This window comes from Tupaia chinensis, unplaced genomic scaffold (assembly GCF_000334495.1).
Source record: "Tupaia chinensis unplaced genomic scaffold, TupChi_1.0 Scaffold000138_1, whole genome shotgun sequence".
Classification (NCBI taxonomy): Eukaryota; Metazoa; Chordata; class Mammalia; order Scandentia; family Tupaiidae; genus Tupaia; species Tupaia belangeri.
The window spans coordinates 3,969,799-3,978,216 of NW_006159608.1; the positions used below are offsets into that span (position 1 = coordinate 3,969,799).

The following is an 8,418-nucleotide window of genomic DNA, read 5'->3' on the forward strand; positions in this document are numbered from 1 at the left end:
CTAACAGCTGAGGGAACTGAGAACAGAAAGGTCAAGGATCACAGAACACTTTGCACCGGGTCCTATTTTAAGCACCTTACTTGGGTTAATGTATTTAATCCTCACAATAGCCCTAGGAAGTTGTTAAGAAAAATTACCCAACATTTGAAAATAAGACAAAAGGAGGATAGCACATTCTTCAAAGTCACACTCAGATTGTCTAACAAGCCTAGTAGTAGGTGCAACAATGGCTGTCCAAATGCGTATTCGTCCCAATCCCTAAATCCTCTGAATTTTTTTCATTACATGGTAAAAGTGATTTTAACATGTAATAAATTTATAAAATTGAAGATAGGAAATGCTATGGTTTGAACACGTTCCTTTAAAATTCACATGTTGAAATTTGATTGTGATGGGACTACGAGGGTACAAACTGACTATGGGATTAAACGCTAGAAGCTTTGGGAGAGAATTAGGAGTAGATAAGGCCGTTAGGGCAAAGCCCTCCCATAACTGATTCTTGGTAGCTCTATATGAACAGACACACAGACGAAGATGCATGCAAGCTGCTGCGTGAGTCCCCATGACGCCTCGAGACCAGAGAAAATCCCTCACAACGACGTAACTTTGTCAGAAGTGGCCTCTTGATCTTGGACTTCCAGGACCTTTAGATAAACCTCTTTCTTTGTAAATTACCCAGTGTGATTTTCAGGTGTTAGTGACAGAAAAATGGACTAAAACAGAAAGGTTACTCTGGATCATCAAGGTGGGTGTATTCTGATCATTTGAACCCTTAAAGGCAGAGAACTTTCTGTAGCTGGTGTCAGTCGGAGATGACCCAGAAGGGGACGTCAGAGACGGAAAGCTGAGGGAGTTACCAGCTGTTACCAGTTGCTGGAAAGGGCCAAATGGAAAGCAGTGCCGAGAGTAGGGCTGGCCCTGCCGTAGCCGGGAAACAGGGACAGCAGTTCTGCCGCTAGGTCTGGGGATGCCTGCAAGTGCCTTCTTCCCAGGGCCTCCTGATAAGAGCCCAGCTGGCTGACACCTTGATTTTGGCTTGGGGCTACCTGGAACAGAGAAACCATGGATAGATATAAATTGTATGCATGCAATCTTAACTTGCTCTGTTCGTGATTTGTTGGAGTTCTGCCACAAGGTGGATACTCTCACTGAGGAGTTCCCTAGGGCTAATGCCATAGCTGTAACCTTCAGCTACAGTAGAAATGTTCTCTCTCTTTTTTTTAATACAAAGAAAATATTTTTATTTGTATATCAAAGACTCTGAAAAACAACAACATAATAAGGTTAACAGAGTTGATGTCAAGACACAAATAGGATTTGAAATGTTCTCTTTTGCCCTCTCTAACAGAGTACCCCTAGCTACATATGGTTTCCCACACTCAAGAGCTGGATGCTGAGACTGGGAGAGGGGATAACTTTTTATCTCGAAAAATTTTAATTAGCTCACATTTAAATAGCCACAGGAGGCCACTAGCTACCAGATTTGATGGTGCAGCTCTTAGGTGTGTGTCCCTGTTTCAGTTAATATTTACTATTAAATAGGCTCTTCAAGTTACCCATCAGTATGTGGGTTTTTGTCTGGTAGGGATGCAAATGTTTTCTGACCAGTGGAAAACTCAAAGGTTGTGAATTTGCCAGTAAAACATTAACCAGTCTTGCATCAAATCTAGCAATCTTGTTCTGATATTCTAGTGCCTATAAAATTTCAGTCCCTCAAGTGCTCTTTGAATCTTTATTTTTATATTTTTTTATTTAAGGGTTTTGCTATAGGCACATGCACTCGCTGGTCAGAGAGACAGAGAGAGGGAAGGTGAGAAATCACCCCACAGTGGGAAAGGCCAAGTTGCAACCTCTTCTCCAACAGTCTCCTTTTGGAATTTTGGGCACATATGCAGATGCGCACATGCACACACATGCACACATACTCACACACACAGAGGTGCCCAGCATGATTTTTAAGCTGCTGGGTCTGAGACTCAAACTGTCGGCCATGTGGGAATCCAGCACCTTAGCTACCATGTCCCCTGCTGAAGCATTTTTATCAACTTATGAGTTCTCTCCTCAATGAGTTAAATAAAATTTTGGCAGCTATACTCTCTACATTTGTGGAATGTTCTTTAAATTCTTGAAAATTATGCCGCCCTAGATAGTGTTACTATTCCCATTATACAGATGGTGAAAACGAGGTACAGAGATGTAACTAGCTGAACCATGTTTACGTAGCTGACAAAAGGCACAGTCGGGGGCACACTCAGCCAGAACACTAAAATACCTTGGCTTGCTTGAACGTTGATGAAAAAACACAACATCTGAGCCTCTATGGTGATCTGTTTCCTGGAACATGTTTTTTTTGGGGGATCCCCAAGAACGGTGACTGTTCACAGACGGAGAGGTGCCCCACTGTGGGGTGGTGGGAGGGCACAGGGTGTAGCACACATGCGTCAGAGGTTGCTCCAAGAAGGAATACGGCTCCTGCCCAGTGGTGTTTACCTGATTCCCGGGATCACGCGATTCTGGCTCTTTTGGTTGAGGAAGCTGCAGAGAGAAGAGAAGGTACCAGAGCTGTCTGTGAGTGACTTAGCCGGCTTCCCCTTTCACAGGTGTCTGGTAACCTGCCCACGGGCAGAGTCATAGCCAGTAACTGCTGTAAACTAAGAAAGGTTTATTGCTCTGGGAGGTGGAAACCTATGCAAGGAAGACTTTTTTCTTTTTAAAATTAATTTATTTACATTTAATCACATCTTTACAGTGTATGACGTTTCTTTTTCCAGCACAAATACTATGTATGTCAGTCACGCCAAAGATATTACTCTCTAACTTATCAGCAAATAGCTTTTTTTTTTTTTCATCAATTAAGCATACTTTTACTTGTTTTTTCCTTTTCCTTTCCCTTCAAGGATGACAGTCTGCTGCTATAGTCACATGTTAGGAGACCAGCCAGGGGGAGGTGTTTCCTCTCATACTTGGCCTGCTTTTGCGTTTCCACGCTGGATTTCTGGATGGCATCTGCAAAGTCCTTCTTTCCTTTGGAGTTCCTAGTATGTTGTTTTCTTAAGACCCACTATTTCTGTCTTCACCTTACAAAGAGAGTTGAAGGGCCAGCAGATGGCATGGTAGGTAAAGTGCTGCCCACATAGTACGCTCCTCAGTTCAAGTGCTGGACCTGGCAACTTGAAAAACACACTGGGTGCCAGTGTGTGCTTGCCCAAAATTCCAAGAGGAGAATGGAGGAGAGGGGATTGCAGCATGGCCACCCGTCTGGGGGATGAGTTCTCACTTTCTCTCTCTCTCTCACTGTCTATTTCCAGCAAATGCATGTGCCCAAAGGCAAGAGGCTGAAAAAGAAGAGAGAGTTGATTTGTGAAAGATATAGACTTACTTAATTATTGATATAATTCATTAAATTATACCAATAATTAATGTGTATATATTTTTGAGGTAAGAAAATGATTTTTTTCTATATGTATACAGTTTGGAATGATTTAAATCAAGTTAATTAACTTATTTATCATGTCACTTTTTTGGTGAGAACATTCAAAATCTCTTAGCAAATTTCAAGAATGTATTGTTATTAACTATGCTGTACAATAGATCTCTGGAATTTATTCATCCTGTGCAAATGAAATTTCGTAACATGTGGCAAACATCTCTCTACTGCCAGTCCCTCACCCCCTTGCAGCCCCTGATACTTATTCCACTTTCTGCTTCTGTGAGTCTGACTTTTTTTAGGTTTCCCCAAGTATGAACAATCATACAATACTTGTTTCAGTGTCTATTTTATTTTCCTTCATATAATGTCCCCTTGTTTTATTCATGTTGTCACAAATGATTGTCCTTTATATTTTTAGAAGTTTTTAAAATTAATTTAAAAAATTATTATTCATGCATTAAATCACTATACATAATTTAGATTGTGAAGAGACTTTACCCAGAATGATTTACACCTCGGTCCAGCCCAGTTGAGATCACCATACACATCCTCATCAACAGATAAGAAACCCTATCTGTGTCCCACAAGTGTCTTACCTCTCCATACCCCCCAATTTCCTACACTCCTCCTCTCACACTCTCTTTCCCCTTTGTCTCTAGTGTCTATTACAATTTTTAATGTTTTTATGTTCTCCAGTCTTTCAGTCTCTACCATAGAGAGCAGAGAGTTGGTATATGTTAAGTGGAGACATACAATGTCTTTCTTTCATACATGACTTGCTTCACTCAGCAGCAAATCTTCCATATTTGTCCACTTTCTATCAAATTACAGGACCTTGTTGTTTTTTTTTATGAGTGAATAGACTTTCCTTTATTTTTAAGACTGACTAGTATTTCACTTTATTTATTCATCCATTTATGACACTTAAGTTGACTTCATATCTTGGCTATTCTGAGTAATGCAGCAATGAACATGGGTATGCAGATGGCTCTTCAACATTCTGATTTCATTTCCTTTGGATATGCACTCACTGGTGGGGTTGCTATATCATACAGTAGTTCTATTTTTAACTTTTTCAGAAATCATACCGTTTTTCTCAATGGATGTATTAATTTACATATCTACCAATAGTGTACAAGGATTCCCCTTTCTCTACATCCTTGCCAACACTTACTATCATTTTAAATTTGCTATAAGACATGTGTGCTTGCTAGAGAGAGAGAAAGAGAGCACACCCCCTGAGGGTGATAGCCATACCATAGTCCTTTCCCCTACATTCCCCTCTTGGGATGTTGGGCATGCATACACATACACCCAGAGTGTTTTTCAGGATGCTGGGTCCAGGACTCAAACCAGGTAGTTAGCTATGTGAGATCTATTTGCTTTAACAACTATGTTACTGGCTGGTCCAAAGCTTATGTTTTTTTTTTTTTTATCTTTCTGAGAATTCTAACAGGTGTGAAGTGATATTGTGGTTTTAATTTGCATTTCCTTGAGGTAATATTGTGGTTTTAATTTGCATTTCCTTGATTATTAGTGATGGTGAGCAGTTTTTCATGTACTTGTTGGCCACTTGTGTCTTCTTTTAAGACCTATCTGTTCAAGTTGTTCTTTTAATTATTTTTTTTTTAGTTCCTAGGTATTTTTCAGTTGTGTGCCTTCTGGAGACAGAGAGAGGGGGCCGGGGGAGAGAGCACCCCCAGTAGGATGTGGTCATGCTTCAACCCCTTCTCCTCCATTTCACCATCCTGTCAAGATTCTGGGCACATATATCTGAATACCTGGAGTGTTTTTCAAGCCTCTGGGCTGGGATTCAAACCACAGTTGGTCTCGTGGGATCAGGTTCTCTTAACCATTAGGCTATGGGGCTGGCCCCTTTTCTCACTTTTTAAATGGGTTGTTTTCTTGTTATTGACTTTTTTTATTACTTATGTATCTTGATTATTGACCTTTTTACATTTGTATAGATTTCAAGTATTTCCTCTCATTCCATAGGAGGGCTCTTCACTACATTTATTATTTCCTTTGCTGTAGAGCAGCTTTTTAGACAAATGCAATGTCATTTATCTTGTTTTGTTGCCTGTGCTTTTGGAATCATAACAAAAACATTTTTTTGGTCAAAATCAGTGTGAAGAAGCTTAAAAAAAATAATGACTTTTGATACATTTTAAAATTTTCCTGAGTGTCAACCGTCCCACCTGTAAAATCGGGATAGTAATGCATTCCTTTTAGTGTCATCATAAAGACTAAATGACAACGTGTTCAAAAGAGCATAGCCTTGTGCTTAGCCATTGGGAACACTTAATGGCAATGAGGATTGCTGTTATTTTTATCATTGCTTCCGTTTTCATCCCTAAACTTAGATTTAACATAGGACTTCTCAGACTCAGACCCAGGCCCCTTGGAGATGTTGTTAAGATGTTGCCTCTGAGTCAGGGGGCTGGAGAAGGGGCCGAGAGTTTTCATTCCTAACTAGCTACTAGGTGAGGTCTGGAAGTTTTGCAACTTGATTGAATCTTTAAGAATTAAAATGATAACATGTCATCTTATATGCTTTATAATTCTCACCATTCTCTATTTCTTTACTGCAGAAAGAAAATGAAGATACAGTACTTAGACCGGGCACTCTAATGGAAATGTTATGATTTCACTATTTCCTTAGGCTGAACTAAAAACAATATTAGAAATTCAACAACCAATATTCTGTCAGTTACACCAGGCTATATCTTTAGCATTTTTGCTCTTAGAAACCTTTCTTTCCTGTGAGGTGTATCAAAGCTTGGTTGCTCCTCACGTGCCCTGGTTGCCATCTTCCCATACCCTTCACCACCTTCAGAGATCAGTGGCCTCTGACAGATGTGTATTAGACCAGCTCAATTAGGACTGATGGGCCTGGTGTCATGTCCAACATCTGCCTTGATACCTATTTCCAGAGTAAATATATCGTTTCATTTTTGGTAAAAATACTTTTCAGATGAAAATGAAAATTACAATGGGAAATTGTGACTGGCAAGGGAAAAGAACCATTTGGGGTAATATCCGTCATAATTGGAGTAATTTTGACAAACTCAGACATTACAGAATTCCCAAACTTCTCCCTTCCTTCCTTTCCCAACAGGTCAGGGAAGAGGGCTTTACGCAAGGCAGAAGCCCAAGCTATTCTCCCTCCTCTGGCCCCAGAACGATGTTGAACTTCACGGCAGTCAAGCTTACTGCTCTCAGGAAGCGTGTTTTATTCTACCCCTGGTGAGCAATTACAAGTTTTATGGCTTAAGCCAGGAGCAGGGTGGAACTGGGACTGGGGAGTTGGGCTGGTATTTCATCATAACTTTGGTTTTGCTTTCTGCATTGATGCAAAATGTGCGCTTTATTCTTTGAGAACAAATTGATCAATGGCTTAGGTTTAAAAATAAGTAGAAAAGATTTCTTTTATTTTTCTGTTTTATATTGGGGCAGCTATACAAATGATTCTTCCTTTAAGAATATTGAGTTATGGGACCAGCAGTTAGCGTAATGGCTTTGTCGCTGGACTCCCACGTGGTCGACCATGGTTCGAGTCCCAGACCCGGTGGCTTAAACTCATGCCAGGCGTATGTGCGTGCATGCCCAAGATCTCGAGAGGAGAATGGAGGAGAAGGGATTGCGGTGTGGCCATCCCCCCTGGGGGGGTGATTTCTCACTTTCTATCTCTCTGTCTGTCTCTTTCTGTCTGGCGAGCGCACGCGCCCTATAGCAAAAACCTCTCCAAAAAAAAAAAAAAAAAAGAATATTGAGTTACTCAATGACATTCAATGTGATCGAGGGTGGGTTCTCTGATAGCAATAAAGTGCCTTTTGTGACCTTGGTGGGGGTAGTGTGTGTGTAGACATGTGTGAAGATGTGAACTTTCCAGCCCACCTGTATTATTGTATTGACTCCAGGTGGTCAAAGCAGCCCTTGAAGAATCTTAGGTCTCAAGGGCACTTGTGCAGAGACTTCTCTTTTGGAGCAACTAGAGTTCTAATCTCTGTAAGAGGAGCAGTGGTATGAGCAAGGGTTTTGGAGCCAGATAGGCCTGAGTTTGAAGCTCAGCTTTGCTTCTGCTCTGCTGCATGAACAAGGGAGGCTTGTGGGATGTAATTTTTAAGGTGGCACTCACATCTAGTTGATGATCCTGCACTTATACAACCCTGAGAGCAATGCCTCCTTAAATTTTGCACTCACAGGCCTCTCTTCTTTAACCCTAGTCTGTTTCTACTGTGTGATCTTAGACAGGTCACTCACCTTTATGAATCTGTTTCTCTAAGATGTGGATAGTGAAAACCATCTTGTGAGATTGCAATGAAGTCTAAATAAAAGTGTCGAAAACTTTCTTGACATACTATCTGAGACAGCGATCAATGACTGGTAGCTATGATTAATTCTAATTAATATATTGGTGGGGATCTTGGTTAGATTCCCAGGTAAGATTGATAGGGTTCGTCCCCTTTGTCCTTAGAAAGAAAGGACATTTTATTTAGATGTGCCTTCATTTAGGACATTTATTCCTTTGAATTATTTCTTCTGTAAGACCTAATTTATGTTACAGATTTTAGTGTCTTAGAGCTAAAGTATTGCAACAACAAAGCCAGGGATAAAATCTGTGAGTGCATAGGCATAGGCAGGGCAGAGCCCGAGGCTCCCTTGAGAGCAAGCGCTTCATTTTCAGGAGGCTGCATGTGCCCCTAGACAGTGGCCCTCTCAGGGCTCAAACTGGAGTGGAAAGTGCCTGCATGCTCCTGGCCCAGGATGGAGCCGGGGGCATTGCCAGCTCCCCTCAAGTGGCTCCCTCACTGTGATCACACGCTTAGCACACACTCATGAGTTTCAGTTTCTGCTTGAACATGTACATACTTTCCTGCTCTTTTTTTCTCCTTCCCTGCCTTATTTATTTATTTATTTATTTAATATATATATATATATATATATATATATATATATATTTTGGGGTGTTTTTTTAGACGGGTGCA

The 8,418-nt window shown here is 40.8% G+C and overlaps 1 long non-coding RNA gene across 1 annotated transcript in view; it reads right to left on the reverse strand.

Moving 5' to 3' along the window:
* Window positions 1–2,275: 2,275 nt before the first annotated feature.
* The window catches only part of LOC102476972 (uncharacterized), a 54,684-nt gene continuing 48,541 nt past the window's right edge, over window positions 2,276–8,418 (reverse strand). Inside the window, exon 3 of the long non-coding RNA XR_334026.1 lies at window positions 2,276–2,535. This is a non-coding gene — a long non-coding RNA (uncharacterized LOC102476972). The remainder of the gene's footprint in view (window positions 2,536–8,418) is intronic.